At 38.5% G+C, this 11,379-nt stretch overlaps 1 protein-coding gene across 1 annotated transcript in view; it reads left to right on the top strand.

Moving 5' to 3' along the window:
• The window catches only part of LOC307028837 (inactive dipeptidyl peptidase 10-like), a 500,108-nt gene that overhangs the window by 332,964 nt on the left and 155,765 nt on the right, over positions 1–11,379 (top strand). The window lies entirely within an intron of this gene.

Genomic DNA, 11,379 nt, shown 5'->3' on the forward strand with positions numbered 1-11,379 from the left:
AAACATAAATACAACTACACAGCTTAAGATGTTATACAAATACATAAGTGTCCTACACTAATAATACAAAGTTACTATTAGTATGCTGTGTGTACCTTGTGTCCACCGCCTAGTGGTTAAAGCACGTTATTGAATTATCTTTGTTGAATAATGTTATTTTTGGTGAATAATGTTATTTGATGAAAAAAATATTAAGAGTACATACTCTCATAGGGGGAAAAATAGAAGGTCAATGATAGAAATATAGAATATAAAAAATCAAGAAGATACTGCAAGTGATCTCGAGAATAAAACAGTTTAGTGCAGGATGTACAAAGATATTAATATGAGGATGTGCAAAACAGACAATCTAATTAACCTTTATTAACACATTAAAGAATAATTTAGGTTAAAGTCTTCTTTTAAATAAAAAAAAAGCTTTGGAGGTATCTATCTATAGATAGATATATTAAGCCTGACAAAGTACTTAACGTCTAATATATTGCTTTCCTGCAATGTTAACTATGTTGAAGCATTTATTTTAACTGATATTATACACATTAATTATACTCTTATTAGACCCTCCAGAAAAACGCGATTCTGCGATCGCAGAATTTACCGCATAATCAGCAAAATGGCGCAGATTTCTAAAAGGCCGCATATTTATCAAAAGGCCGCATAATTCCCGCATTTTTCCACACAAAGTTGAGAAAAAAAAAAGTTAACTCGTCTTGACGTGACGTCATCAGCTCGCGCATCACAGAATGTAAACAACACTGTATAGAGTGAACGTGTGGAGCTCACACGATAGAGAAAACACCAAAATGAAAATATCTAATCCATCTCATTTACCGACGAACATTTCTACTAAAGACCGGGCAAAAAGTGGGGGGAAACTATTCTGCACCCCGTGCAACTGTGTGTTGGAGCATAAGAGAAAATCGACGGTGACGACCCGCTTTGATTCATTCAAACATTCGAAAATGCTTTCTGCTGCTGCGGACAAGAAAGCCAAACAACTCACGTTCACGAGGCATCAACCTCCAAAACCCTTTCGAGGGCTACAAGAAACGAGGTGAGTAGCCTACAAGATTGAAGCTGCAGATAACGAACGAGTAAATGAAAACAGAATGAGGCGGAGAAGTGTGTGTGTGTGCGTGAGATTAAAATAGCCCAATTGCTTTTACAATAAATAAACATTGAATGTGTTTAATTGAATAGTAAAGGGGTTTAACGTTAGTGGCAGGTTGTGTGTGAGAGAGAATAAATAAGACAGCCCAATATTTTAAAAAAAATCGATCATTTTTTCCCGCATATTTAGCAACTTCCCGCAGTTTCACCACATAAAACCCCGCATGTTTAATCGCATAATCAAGGATTTTAGCCCGCGTTTTTCTGGAGGGTCTATCTTATGTATGTAGATAGTACAAGAAATGTGCAGAATTTGACAGTTTAACGGTGGAGGTATAGACACATATTGATAGATGTCTTGTAATGCACTGTTGAGGAACCTGTGACCCAAGTTTTTCATTCATTGCATAACTACACCCTAGTTGTGTATATGATATGTCAATAAACCTTTGAAAATCTTGAAATCTTGAAAGGGATATGCAAAATAGCCATTATACAGTCTTTAATTAACTATTAGTAGAGAATAACGAGTAATGAATATACTTTATAGAGATCTGCAGATAAATGTTTAGTCTTCTCAAGCACCAACTATCAAATATCTCTCCTGATTGTTGGCACTTGACAATCACCTTTCCTGAATTTTATTCAGGTGTAACTAAAGTCTGCTTTAAGGGTTGTTTATATTTCACATCATTAATCAGAATCTGCAAAGTATCTAAAATAAATGTAGTGGAGTAAAAATACCAGGTTAACCTCTGAATTGTAGTGGAGTAGAATTACAAAGTAACAATGAGCTGTCACGTGGGTATATATTAATGCTGCCCATTATGGATACAAGCGATTTTCACCCATTTAGTAATTACATGTTTTAAATGTGTACACACCAATTTTTTTCCTATCGCCTAAACCTCCAGGGCTGCACACAGTTTAATAATGTCAACTTCTAATTTTGTGAACAACGAAAACGTCTTTTAAAACTACAATTCCCAGTAGAGACGTGCCATAGTAGAACATGTTGCAAAACACAATAGCCACCATGTGTAGTTCTGGGGGGGCGTTCGAGTCCAGTTTTGAATAGCCTGCCGTGGTTTCGTTCCATTTGAAAGAGTTTGACGCTCGGCATAACCTTTGCGCACTGCCACTCCAACATCCAATCCCAGAGTTTGAAGATTAATCACGGGGTTTGTCAACGGGACTGTAGTCCCAAACGATAGCTGTGGATTGTGGGTAGTGTAGTGTCTTCGGCCATCCTAAACTCAGATTTCTTTTTCAGATATCATATCGCATTAACACCATATCCCAACGTACATTACGGCTAAAACATCCCGAGCTTCAAGCTGAGGATCTTGGGTAATCAGTTTACCGTCTACGTCTGTTTCCGGTGACTTTATTTACGGCTAAAAAGCCCAAGATTATAGAATTAAACGAATAAATAAAAACAAGGATAATTGTGTGTTATTTTTGAGTAAATACTGATTTCATTATTTTGAAGCTCTGAGCCCTATTTCTTTTCCTCACAGACGGCAAAAAAAGTACGACATTATACGATTTAAAATAAAAATAATAATCGTGGATTGGTATTGAGTAAGAACATGTTATAAACCACACAGCTTCCGGTCTACCAAGACCCGACGGACAAAACGTGGCGTATCATATGCCCGCAAAACTCGGCATCAGATCTCAATGGGAATGGTTAGCGTATCATATGCACGCAAAATTGGACTTCTGCGTATCTATTGCACGCATTTCCAATGTGTAAAGTCGTGTCATTTGTACGCAGACTGAAGAGAGTGGGTTGGTTATTTGGATGATAGCTTGCGCATCGACGCACTCCGTGAAGGTATTTCATGTTCGGGGTCATTTGTTTTTTGTATAACCTGCAAGTGACAATTGTTGTCGTCTTCTCTGTGAAAGTTTTTTTTCCGCTGTTCTTTTGCCATTTTGAGATTTAAATTTCTAGCGGAAAGCTAACCAGGAAGTGTTTAAGCACACCACGTGAGGCATCTGAACGAATCACGTTGTCAGAAATTGACACCAGCCAATGAGATTTCGTTTCTTGTTTTAAGACCCCTTTGTACTTTCACGATTGGTTGCTGATACAAAGTAAATGACCATATTTGGATCCGATGAGATTGTGCAGGAGAGACGGAGCTTTCCAACGATATCTCTCATGACACGGTGCAAACAGCGGTCGCGGTACTTTATGTTTCGTTAGAATGCTGACTTTTGGTGAATTCAGGAGATGTCTACAGACGCAAACAGACAAACTATAGTAAAATAAACACTTAAATGTGTATTTTGTACGTTTTCCTTCCAAAAGCCTGAAAGAAAACATTTTATGGAATCAAAATAGCACAAAATCTCAAAATTTACCAGTGAATGAAAAACGATGTTTTTGCCTGCCGTGTCTCGCCTTAAACTAATAAAAGTTGTATAATTAACAAGGATAAACTGATGTTTTTTGTTGATGAGTACTGCAGATATCACTTTTAAGTCATTTGATCATTGGCTTTATTATGAAAACGTAGAGACCGAAAATACTGTTTTCAACCCGTAACTTTACATGGAGGCTGCCGCATACCTCAAATCATCTTTGTAATATCTATCAAACTATAGATCCTACATATCGACTGGACGTGGATTCTAAAAGTACAATATACACTTCTCGCTAGAAATCTAATCAAAAAGCGTTTTAATGGCCAAACTATCCTACAATTTAGGATTTTACAGAGAGGGTTATTCGTGAATAAACAACCATCTGTAACGTTTGCATTCAACGGGAGCACTAGAGGGCGAACACTTTAAAACGTAGTTATAGGACGTATTAAGCGCTTGAACAAACAAGATGTTTGGTCGTAATAAGGGCCTGAACAATCGGCCTATTTGGTCGTATGAGTTGGAGGACTTGTTGTTCTATACTGCAGGTTTACCAGAATAAGTTTAAACCTACTTCGAGGATGTCTGTGTTAAAGCAGAAAAAACGTATTGAACTGTCCTGTTTTCAATCTTACCCTGTTGCTGTTAAACTACTGAATTTCCCCACGGGGATTAATAAAGGTCCATCTTAACTTATCTTGCAACTGTATTTGCCCCTGATATGTAGTAGAGTAGACATTTGAAGTTGCATGCAACAGAAACACTTTAATTTAAGAAAAGTACTTATTAGGCGCTTTCACACGAGTACTTTTTCCAAGAACTAGGCCGATGGTTCTTGGGATTTTGCTTTTAAACCAAAAAGGTCTGGAACTAGAACCTAGTTCGCACAAACCTTTTCACCCCCAGATTGTCTACTTTCCTGGGGAGGAAATGGTTCGTGGGTGTGTCGGCCACACTAACAATTTCTAATTGGGCAAATTGCAAACCACGCCCCGTAAAACTCCGAAAAGTTTTGTGAAGCCGCCATTTTTGTTTCTCGCATTAGCATTATTAGCATTAGCATTAGCCCAGCGCACCAACGGAGAGAGAATAACTTATGGCAACACAAAAGAAAACATGGGAGCGGTGGAGATGAGGAGGTGTCGGCGTTCTGGCGATTTACTCTGAAGGCAGTCCCCAACTCCGGGGACTTCCGGCCGGGGACTTCGGGTGGCAGTATACGCCGTGAAGTTGTTTTGCGGCCTGCCAGTAAACCCAAAGCAGAAGAAGAAGTGACGTCAGCGGCTTCATTTGCGTAATCCTCCCTCAGGAACTTATTCCGGTGTGAACACGATCTACTAGGACAATTCCAGGGGCTTAAGAGTTCGGGGGGACTAAGTACTGGGAACTAAGTACCGCAAAGTTCTTGGTGTATAAAGTAGTTCTGAGGGTGATTACTGATGCCTGATAGATAGAGTTAATTAAATCCATTCATGTTTTCGGACTGCTTCTCCATGATGTCCTGATGCAAAGACAGATAAAGCCAGAAAACATTCCAATACAATCAATCCAGGGTGACTTCCAGGGTTTATGGCTACACAAATACATACGCGATCATTTGCTTTCAACTGTTTTATTTCCTCTGACATTCTGATTGCTTTCCGCAGTGCTGCTGCTGTTTTCCAACATATATCACCAAATAATCACCGCTCTCAAATCCTCCTTCAAGCCTATCACTGACTCTTTGTGTTAATCTCAGCTCAGTTCAGATGTGTGATCCAGCAGAGATAACGGACGGCGGCCTCTAAGGTGTGGATCTAAAGATAGAAATAGGCTGTGCACACACTCCGTGAAAACTCATTAACATTGCAGCATAGAGAGGGCACCATGTTACAGACGAGAGGTTCTTCTGAGTGCACAGTGAGGGGGACTACAGAGGAACAGCTGAGAGACCTAGTTCTGTTCTTCTCACATTTTAAACATTCTAAAATGGACCCTAAAGCGAGAATGAAACAATGGATACATTCTTGTCGATTTGATTTTTCTGGGACATGACTCTGTAATAATCAGTTGCTGGACATTCATAGTGCAGGAGAGTGTTGCCTCAGCTTGTGTTTCAGTGTGAACAATAGGATGGAGCTCAGTTAGTTGTTTCTAATCGTGTGACGTTCAAGGCAAGGCAAGACAATTTTATTTATAAAGCACATTTCAGCACGTGGCGATTCAAAGTGCTTTACAGATTAAAAGCAAAAGACATTTAAGAACAAATACAGCATAAATACATTATTAAAAAGGCATTTAAAAACAGGAATAATAAGCAGAGGTTATGAAGTAAATTAAATAATAAACACAGCAGCAGGTACAGAATACATGACTGAAAAGGCATACTGTAGTGTGAGTATGGGAGGCTCAATTAAAAGCAGCGGCAAATAGGTGCGTTTTTAGTCGGGATTTAAAAATAGGAATTGTTTCAGCGGACGTGCACGATTCGGGCAGTTTGTTCCAGATTGTCGGGGCATAATAGCTAAACGCTGCTTTTCTATGTTTAGTGGTTATTCTCGGAACAGAGAGCAGACCCGACCCAGAAGACCTGAGACTCCTGGATGTTTCGTAGTGATTGAGTAGGTTGTCTATATACCTCGGTCCTAAGCCATTTAGTGATTTAAAAACTAGCAATAGTATTTTAAAATCCATTCTTTGGCAGACTGGAAGCCAGTGTAATGATCTCAGGATCGGATTGATGTGATCCACTTTTCTAGTGTCAGTGAGGACTCGAGCAGCAGCGTTCTGAATCACCTGCAGCTTTCTGATAGATTTTTTAGTGAGCCCTGTGAATACACTAGCAGTCGATTCTACTGAAAATAAAAGCATGGACAAGTTTTTCTAAATCCTGTTGCGACATTAGTTTTTTAATCCTTGATATGTTCTTCAGGTGGTAATATGCAGACCTAATAACTGTTGTAATGTGGCTGTTAAAATTCAGGTCTGAGTCCATCACTACACCCAGATTTCTTGTTTTGTGAGTTACTTTGTAGTCTGCCGACTGAAGCTCGGTGATTACTTTTAATGGGTCCTTCTTTGCTCCAAAAAGTTCATTATTTCTAACTCTTGCCTCTGACTGGCTTCTTCTCCATAGACACAGTGGTCATTAATCATAAGTAAGTAGTATTTAAAATAGATTTATAAACTGACCTGAGGAAGCATTTGGGAAGAAAATAATTCAAAATCAGGGCCATAACCTGTATGCATGAACCTTTAAAAAGGTGCCTTTAAAAAAAAGAAATGTAGAGTTCCAAAAAAGTAGTTTTTCAACGGGCTGTCAGCGTTAACGCATTACAACATGCAATTATTCTGGAAACCCTAATGCGTAACATAAATAAATAACGCAAATTAATCACAATTTCAAATTTGACCCAAAAGTCTTGCCGTTATTCCAGCGCAGATGTTTCCATGAATTGCATGTCACTGAAAAGGCAAAGAGAGCGGAGGAATTTACCAAAACTGCGTGTATCTCACTGACTGGAGCTCAGAACCAGCGCTGCCTCAGTGGGCTGTATTTTTAATAAAGGCGTGTCTTTAAAAAAAGAAAAACGGCAGAGAGACATTTTGCTGAAGCATGCATCAGTTCCTTTAAGTTGCACAGTGAGGGGAGATTGTCACCACTGAACAGATAATGGATTTCATGCCAATAATTCTGAAATTACACAATAAAGTAAAAAGCACTCCCCGAAATACAAGTAAATGCCAATATTTTAAACGTTTGATTAATCCTGGTTAATCAAAGAATATTAGTGTGATTATCTAAATATTTATTTTTATTTATTGACAGCACAAATATATTCTCTATGTATACATAGATTATCCATAATTTACACGCGAAAGATTTCCTTCATCCTCATTGATCCTACACAAATATTTCATGACAGTCATTTTTTAGTACGCTCACAAAGTCTAGTAGTTTGATTTATTTCTAAAGTTCATTCTTTATTCTCAACATTTCAACTTTATTTCCCACATATAGGATTTATTTTCAAATTGGTATTTCAACTTTATTGTTGATATAATTACCTTCTTATCATATTTAAAACTATTATACTATAAAATAATAATTTGTTGTCATTATACCTGGCACTATTACTATAGGTCGGACTTTCTTCTTGACATTGGGACTTTTGGGACAACACTCAGAAGTCAGAAAGAGACCATGAGCTTTTTGTTTTGTTCATTTTAATAAAGAGAGTGACTGTGTCTGTTTCTAAATAATGCTACAATAATAATTTGGTTAACAGCAAACTCAGTCAGCGGCACCTTTATAATGTAGATACTCTTTGTATCAGTGGAGTTGGAAACAGCTTCCTGATATTGTGCACAGTCCCTGTGTGAGGACATACACCATAGCCCTCATGAATAATTACTTTATTTCAATGTAATCACAGCTCTCTAACTACTGAATGCACTTCTGTCTGCAGAGAAACATTAGTTCCCATTCTGTACAAATCATACACACACATGAAAGCAGTACAGGGTGGAAAAAGCTGTAATTTATGCCAATAATAATGAGAATGCAAAACACAAGTACATTATGTGATAATCCTCTTTATTAATCACTATAATTATAATGTACCAACGTATTAATGTGCTTACACAGGGGATTATCAGTCCTAATCATTATTAGGTTTAAAAATCAATGCTATGATGGAGACTATCTAATTAATGGTTAATTCCGACAATTATTTGATTCCTTCTTTTATTGAGATAAAACTCATTCCATCATTCCATCACTTCTTTATGACTAAAATTCCATGCTGACTGCACGCTGGTACAAACGTGTAAAAGTGTATAATCCAATTGATGACAGTAAAAATAACATTTTGTAATGAAGATAGCTCAGTGATGGTCGCAGGTTTAACTGCAGCTCACAAGCCTTGGTTCCTGTTAGAGACTGGCAGCTGCTGCTTTTCATTCCGAAGACACTGCATGAGAGTTTGATGTTTCAGGGAAGTATTTTTAACAGGAAATGTAACACATTTCATTTATCGCCCAAGAAACACATTGCTTTTCCTGTGTCCAATACTGGTGAAATTGCTTGTTGCAAATCGCACTACGTGTCATCCCCGTTGTTACATTCTATGATTCGATGGCCGCGGTGACATCTCTGTGTCGCTGAACTAAGCAGGATGATAATGAGCTCTCTGTGACTGGATGAGAATGAGACAGCAGAGTTTTAGAGGTGCTATCTCCTCCTGAGATGGAGCGGCCGATGTGTTCATCATCAGAGTGACAGCCTGAATCTATGGAGAGTAATGGCCTGCTGCTGCACCACCGTCTTAAGTTGTCTTCTGAATTCATCATAATCATGTCGCTGCCGCTCTACTGCTGCGTCAAAGCTTCCTCAGAACTTATTCAGCTTTCTGTGTAGATTATAAAGAGTATCTGTTGGGAACACGGCGTGCAAAAGTATACAGGTCGTGCTGCAGCTAGATTTTCCTGTCCTCTGTCAGAAGGTGTTGGCGACGGACGTGCAAGGAAGAATGGGTTTCCACAGGCTGTTCGAGTTTAACTACTTTATTGATTCCAGGGTAGTGAATATACATGCAATGGTAATTGGATGGGTGTGATTGGATGGGTGTGATTGGATGGGTGTGGTATCTGTAATATAAAGACAAACAGATATGAATAAACATGTACCACAGAGGGACCAGTGACATTGTTACACAGTAAACTAGGTAGACAAAGAAATGGCACAATTAGCTGGCCCATGCTGCCCTCTATTGGCCAAAGGCCGCAACGGCATGGTGACTGAAGTGACATGCTATTACGTAAAGTAATTAACTATTATGAACAATCACGCATGAACAACATACAGGAATGCACACAATGAAGTCCCCACAATGACTACAATATATAGAACACTGCATACATGGCCCCCTGCATCAACTTGGCGTTACATTGTTAATTATGCAGGGTGAGGGAGCGTGCCTGGGGCGGCCGCACCTCGTGCTATCACTGCGGTCAACTCAGCCGTCTCTCGCGTTTGCTTGGTCAAATGAGCAGTTCTTCATCTTTGAGTGCGCGATCTATAGCGCCTTTACGGTAATTGCCGAGAAGTGGCACTAACGCAAGAGAATGCATGTTTTTTTCTGCTACCAACAATAAAATTGGTACTTTTGGTCTCAGTACTTTTTAGACTACTACCACAAATACAATCAAGTACTTTTACAGTGTACCTTTTGAGTAATCCCCTGTCAAACTCCCATGCAGAGTACAATAATGCATTTTTTCTGCCATCTTTGATGAGAGTTAAAATCATTTTTTGCCATAGGTTCTCAGTGAAATATGTACTGTTGGACAGAGTGCTACTATGACTAATACCACAAGTACAATCAAATACTTTTATCGTGTACTTTTTGAGTAATCCCCTGTCAAACTCCCCTGCAGAGTACAATAATGCATGTTTTCTGCCATCTTTGATGAGAGATAAAATCATTTTTTGCCATAAGTTCTCAGTGAAAGATGTACTGTTGGAACTACCACCACAAGTATAATCAAGTACTTTTATCGTCTACTTTTTGAGTAATACCCTGTCAAACTCCCATGCAGAGTGCATGTTTTCTGCCATCTTTGATGAGAGATAAAATCATTTTTTTCCATAAGTTCTCAGTGAAAGTGGTACTGCTGGATAGAGTGCTACTAGGACTACAACCAAATACTTTTATTGTGTACTTTTTGAGTAATACCCTGTCAAACTCCCTTGCAGAGTGCATAGTGCTACTAGGACTACCACCACAAGTACAATCAAGTACTGTTATCGTGTACTTTTTGAGTAATACCCTGTCAAACTCCCATGCAGAGTGCATGTTTTCTGCCATCTTTGATGAGAGATAAAATCATTTTTTGCCATAAGTTCTCAGTGAAAGATGTACTGTTGGACTCAGTACTATTTGAACTACCACCACAAGTATAATCAAGTACAATCAAGTACTTTTATCGTGTACTTTTTGAGTAATACCCTGTCAAACTCCCATGCAGAGTGCATGTTTTCTGCCATCTTTGATGAGAGATAAAATCATGTTTTGCCATAGGTTCTCAGTGAAAGTGGTACTGCTGGATAGAGTGCGACTAGGACTACCACCACAAGTACAATCAAGTACTTTTATTGTGTACTTTTTGAGTAATACCCTGTCAAACTCCCCTCCAGAGTACAATAATGCATGTTTTCAAGTAGTACTGAGTCCAACAGTACATCTTTCACTGAGAACTTATGGCAAAAAATGATTTTATCTCTCATCAAAGATGGCAGAAAACATGCATTATTGTAATCTGGAGGGGAGTTTGACAGCGTATTACTCAAAAGATACACGATAAAAGTACTTGATTGTACTTGTGGTAGTAGTCCTAGTAGCACTCTATCCAGCAGTACCACTTTCACTGAGAACTTATGGCAAAAAATGATTTGATCTCTCATCAAAGATGGCAGAAAACATGCATTATTGTATTCTGGAGGGGAGTTTGACAGGGTATTACTCAAAAAGTACACAATAAAAGTATTTGATTGTACTTGTGGTTGTAGTCCTAGTAGCACTATATCCAGCAGTACCACTTTCACTGAGAACTTATGGCAAAAAATGATTTTATCTCTCATCAAAGATGGCAGAAAACATGCATTATTGTACTCTGGAGGGGAGTTTGACAGGGTATTACTCAAAAGGTACACGATAAAAGTACTTGATTGTACTTGTGGTGGTAGTTCTAGTAGCACTCTATCCAGCATTACCACTTTCACTGAGAACCTATGGCAAAAAATGATTTTATCTCTCATCAAAGATGGCAGAAAACATGCATTATTGTACTCTGCATGGGAGTTTGACAGGGTATTACTCAAAAAGTACACGATAAAAGTACTTGACTGTACTT

Source organism: Notothenia rossii (assembly GCF_949606895.1).
Source record: "Notothenia rossii genome assembly, chromosome: 2".
NCBI lineage: Eukaryota > Metazoa > Chordata > Actinopteri > Perciformes > Nototheniidae > Notothenia > Notothenia rossii.